Genomic DNA, 5870 nt, shown 5'->3' on the forward strand with positions numbered 1-5870 from the left:
GTTGGCTACTGAGAAAGGACAGGAATTCTGGAACAGTAATCAAAACACCAAAACATGTCAATGTGTAGACTGCAAAGGAGGTTTTAGTCAAGTGTGACCTCCATATCTATGTTGACCTGACAACTTTGTTCCTTTCCCATTCTTTCCAAGTTGCCTGCTTTCCACTAATAACCTCACTGTGTGTGCATGTCCCTGTGTGTATTCATGTGCTTGCACATATGCACATGTGTGTGCGTGTGTGTGTGTGTGTGTGTGTGTGTGTGTGTGTCAGTGTCAAGCTATTTAAAAATAGTATGCTCATTCAGCCTGCACGTAGGTCTCTGCACATCATTTTTCTTGAAATGCACTGTCCCAAGCCCTTAAACTAAGTAACAGAGAAACAAAGGTCCCAGAATTGAAGGAAATTTACCCCAGAGTCACCCACTTCCTTGGTGATACCTTGAGTCATTTTGTAATTTATTCTTTTCCTTAAAGCCCATTCTTCCCTTTTGCCTTCAGTTATAGCCAGCACTGCTCCTGTCACCTGACTGCTACAGTCATGGCAGACCATTTATGCCCTCACTCAATATCCTGCCTCCACTGCCAGCCTCTCCTGCCTCCGGAGAAGAAGACTGCTGTTGGATCCCTGAAAGTTTCTTTTTGTCATATTTAAAAAAAAAAAAAAAAAAAAAAAAAAAAAAAAAAAAAAAACCTAAGCCCAAGACTTAATTCCCACACCCTCAAAGCCTAGAGCATAACAAAGGGCTTATTCCACAAAAATTAAAAGCACAGAAGTTACAAAAAGCACAAAGTTTGAATTTTCACATTTCCTAGATCAATGAAAGTAAGATGTTTTCCCTGTGGAGATGAATGCAAGTTTAATTCTATTTATATTAACAGTCTGTTTTTCTCAGGGAAGAAAAATCATACTTTTAGAAGGGAAGATTTTTTTTTTTTTTTGGACAGGGTTTCTCTGTGTTGCCCTGGCTGTCCTGGAACTCACTCTGTAGACCAGGCTGGCCTCAAACTCAGCAATCCACCTGCCTCTGCCCCCTAAGTGCTGGGAATAAAGGCGTGCTACCACCGCCCGGCTTGAAGGGAAGTCTCTAACTGCCTCCCTTTCCCTTCCATACTGTAAAGGAAAGGCATTGAGCCTTTCAGTGAGGTGGTACCTCTCTCAATCCGCCCTGACCCTGCTGATCAAACACAGGCTGCTGTGCTGGAGTCTTAACCACCCAGGTCTCCTCCAGTTCACCACACATTACAGCTCATACCCTTCTTATGTTTGGATGGCTGTTTTTACTCAGGTCTGCTCATCACAGAGTTCACTCCATAGGACCAGGATCTACATCTTTTGTCCTCTCCTTCCTCTCTTCCTTTTTTCTTTTCCTTTCTTTTCTTCTTTTGTAACTATCATGTCTCCAGTTGTGGTATTCTGTGGGAGTTTATTAATGTATCTAACAGTTTATTACTATTATTGTTATTATTAAATATCTAATAGTTTACTAATGTATCTAATGTATTCAGTAGCTTTCTGTATACTAATTTGCAACCTTGTCTCCATCATGAGACCATGATGGATGCATTAGAAGGGGAGTAGGCCACCTATCCATCTCAAAAAATTTAACCCAGAATTGTTCCTGTCTAAAGGAAAGACAGGGACCAAAAAAAATGGAAGAGAGACTAAAGGAAAAGCCATCAAGAGACTGCCCAACCTAAGGATCCATTCCATCTGCAGACACCAAACCAAGACACTACTGTGGATGCCAAGAAGTGTTTCCTGACATGAGCCTGGTATGGCTGTCCCCTGAGAAGCTCTGCCAGCACTTGACTAAGATAAATGCAGATACTCAAAGCCAACCATTGGACTGAGCACTGGGACCCCAATGGGAGAGTTAGGGGAAGGATCGAAGGAGCTGAAGGGGATTGCAACTCCATAGAAAGAACAATATCAACCAACCAGACCCCCCAAAGCTCCCAAGGACTAAACACCAACCAAAGAATACACATGGAGGGGACCCATAGCTCCAGCCACATATGTAACAGAGCATTGCCTTATCTGACATCAATGGGAGGAGAGGCCCTTGGTCCTGTGGAGTCTCGATGTCCCAGTGTAGGAGGATGCTAAAGCAGTGAGGTGGGAGTGGGTGGGTGAGTGGGGGAGCTCTCTCATAGAAGCAGGGAGGAATGGGGGAAGGGACAGGGAGTTGGCAGAGGGAAAAATGGGCAGGGGATAGATAACATTTGAAATGTAAGTAAATAAAATAAGTAATAAAAACAAAAAAAAGGGGAGTCAGTCACATCTATTCTATCCAAACCACATACACATTTTAAAGCCTGTAAAACATTAGAAAGACTAGGTGTTCGTTATTGCTTAATGAATGACTGCAATCGATCAACTCTTATTCCAATAATCTTGATATTACTATAATTTTATCTTCTGACAATTCAACTGGTGTAATTTAGAGGCGTTTGTGAACATTTTCCCCTTGCAGCTACTGTCGAGCTACTTTGCATTCATACAAACCTGTCAGTTGAACTATCACTATTTTCCATTGAATTCTATTAAGGTGCTTACTTGTGAAATTAAAATGTGAACACCTACAGAAAAAGTCATGTGAAAAATATCATTTCTGAAAAAAAAAATGTCTAGTTTCTCTCATGTTCATGGATGAAGAGGCATAACTGGCAGAGAAGGTTGGCTCAGAAGGCGTCCATCATCCTAGGCTTATGCTCGCACACTCACAGAAGCTGGACTTCCCATAAGTGGCATTGTCAAGCTTAGGAGCTGAGGGAAAACTTGGGCAACAGTTTCCCTTACTCAAAGCCACGCTGCTGCTACCCATCTTGCACAGTAGCTCCCACGGGGGAAGGAGTGATGCTTGCCTTGCTCATCCCTACTCTTTCAGCACAGCTGACCACCGACCACACTTAGTTCTTCAGCAGATGCCATTGTGCAACATGATTTTGTTTCCTAATACACCTTAAAAATACATGCAACAGGTTTTAACCCTGCTGCGGGTAAAAATGTGGCCAACACTATCATTAACTGCTAAGTCTTGGGTAATTTCAAGTTGTGTGGTGATGATTTTAAGTTACCAAACATACGATCTACATCGCAGTTCTTGAAGAACTCAAAACTAAAATGATAAGGTTGGTCTCTGGGCATAAATCAGTGGCAGGGGGCATGTTCAGCATGCAAGAGGCCCTGGATTTGATCTGCAGACTAACCAAAATAAATTGAGGCAAAAAATGCAGAGGAATAATTTGACAGCTAATAAAGTATGGAAGAAAATCAAGGGGGTGTTGAGCACAAAATTCAGACAAGGTCAATCTGTCAGAGAATGGGAGAGGGAGAGAGAGAGAAAGAGTTTACAAGAAAAAGAGGGGTTATGTCATGCTGGTACTTAGTGAGTTGATAAGTGCATGAATGCTTGATTATCCTATCTTAGATTGCATGCATGCATGTATTTACATTTTAGCATTCATTTATTATTCTTTTTAAAGAATTTCATAAGCAAGTACTGTATTTACATCAGTTTAAGAAATATGCATTTCTCATTTTTTTGAAGGAGAGCATAAAATCCAAACAAGAAAATGGAAGAATTTAACTATCCAAGTTGATCAAGACAGTATCGGCGCAGTCCTCTACTTTACCAGCACAGATTCTCAAGCCATCTCAAGGGGATGTTAAAGTGATAGAAGAGTGGTTATAGACAAATACATATAAAGTTCATTATTCCTGTCCCAGTCATGCTAAAATAAGCTATGTAGTTAGCCAGAGAGAGTGTCGGATGCCTGTTATCCCAGCACAGGGTAGGTAGAGTCAGGCAGATCAAGACATGAAGATCATCTTCAACTAAATACAGAAGGTAGTGCTAGCCTGGGCTACATGAAACTCTGCCTCAAAGAAAGAACCCGAACAAAACCAACAATAACCAAGAAACTATGGAAATTTGTCACCAGAATTCTTTGTGAACATCCCTAGTGGAGGAGAAAGAAGAACGCTACGGCTGGTTGCTCTCAGTGCACCTGTATGACAAATGCAGAGAGAACCCTATTTGACCTGGTTCCGATACATGAACTTCATGTTATGTAAGCTTAAACAAGATTTTCTTTTTCCTATGAATCTGTTTCCTTGGCTCTGCAATGCTTAAACTGTGGACAGATGTAGGCAATTTAAGTGACACAAAACATTTGGTAGAAGGTACCAACATACTTGCAAGATGCAAAGAACCGATCCATAGTCAGTAGCACCATCTTTGTTAGTTATATCAGTGTCGTCACTGATGAGCCCTTGATGAATGGAGAGGAAGAGGCCAGTTGGCCTCTACTAAGTAACTTTCATCACCATGTAGTAACTTAAATACCTGCTTATAGCAGCCTTGTATTCTGTAAAGGTTAAAAACCTCTAAAACGTGGATATACACAGGCAGAGTCCCTACCAGTGCAGACTCTATAAAAATCCCATTATATTTATATGCTCATACCCTGAATACCTGAACTAATAAAATTGCATTAATGGCTATTTACATAAATTCACAATTCTAAATTAGACCTTTAATTTCTGTAATAAAAAAGAAAGCGGCTCATGTAATTCCCCCATTTTTATTTTCCTACATGGAATACAGTCGCTCTAACATAATGTACGACTTGGTGAATATTTCCAGGGCTACTCATATTTTATCTAATATTATATTTTGTGTTTTTTGATCTCTGACCCCTGTTTATACTCCCAGAACCCTCATGAGCAATGCTCACCATGATAACCTTTAGTGGAAGAAGCGGAGCTAAAATTGAAGTTAAATCATCCACAGCTCGAATCTCTCACGGAGACCTCTCAGGCTCAGTAGTGATTTTTTCCATGTATATTTCTCTACTTTAAGAATGTTTCTTAAATATTTGATTCATCAGGACTGAAATATAAGCGTCCCTTTTTAATAGATCACTGGCAAACACTGTAGAGTGTGACCATGACCTGAGTTCTTCTTGTCCTTTTTTTATTATTATTATTTCACATTGTTCATTATATCAATATATATTCCTGTACCCTCCAGGGACCAACAAACTGAAACAAGAAGAGCACAGGAGGAAATGATGAGACAATACAGCTTTTAAAAGGTGGCAAATGTAATTTATCAACAGAAGAAGAAATAGAAAAAACATTATTTTTAAAATTAAATTGAATTGGTGCCTTAATATTTACAAAAGGTGATGAGTGTTGAAAACCAAGAAAAATGGATGTACTTTCCTCAAGGGACGAAAAAGAATTATTAGAGAGAATTAGGATCAGGTAAGGACAAGATCATGCGGAAGCACAGCACGTTAGGAGCAAACACGGGATGGTTAAGATATAAATTGTAATTGGGCAGGAAAGGATTTTAATGCCACTGGAAGAAAGAGGAAGATCTTAGTGAGAGACGCCTCACATCCCAGCAGGCAGCGTACGAAGACCACAGAGTAAGACCACAGAGTGAGCCAGAAGAAAGAGACCCCAGATCACTACCAATACAGCTTTTTTACTCCAACTCAAATCAAATCATTGAGCAGCTGGAATAATGTGCATTCCCCACTGACTGACCAGAGGAGCAGCTCCCTCTGCAGCCACCTGGCAGCCAGAGACACCGGTGTCCAACCTTTCTCCCATTCCTACAGGCCACTTCCTTTCCCCATCATCTGCGTTGCTTTCCGCAGCCCCAATCTGACCCTAGGGGTTCCCAGCTTTAAAAACTTTGCTGCAGTCATTACCTGTGGCTCAAGGGCCTCTAGGACTTGGCCAGTCCTTCCCTGAAAACCCACCTTTCCTCTCACCAGTCCTTCCCTTGTAAACCCTCCTTTCCTCTGGCCAGTCCTTCCCTGTAAACCCTCCTTTCCTCTGGCCAGTCCTTCCC

The sequence above is a fragment of the Mastomys coucha genome, unplaced genomic scaffold (assembly GCF_008632895.1).
Source record: "Mastomys coucha isolate ucsf_1 unplaced genomic scaffold, UCSF_Mcou_1 pScaffold9, whole genome shotgun sequence".
NCBI lineage: Eukaryota > Metazoa > Chordata > Mammalia > Rodentia > Muridae > Mastomys > Mastomys coucha.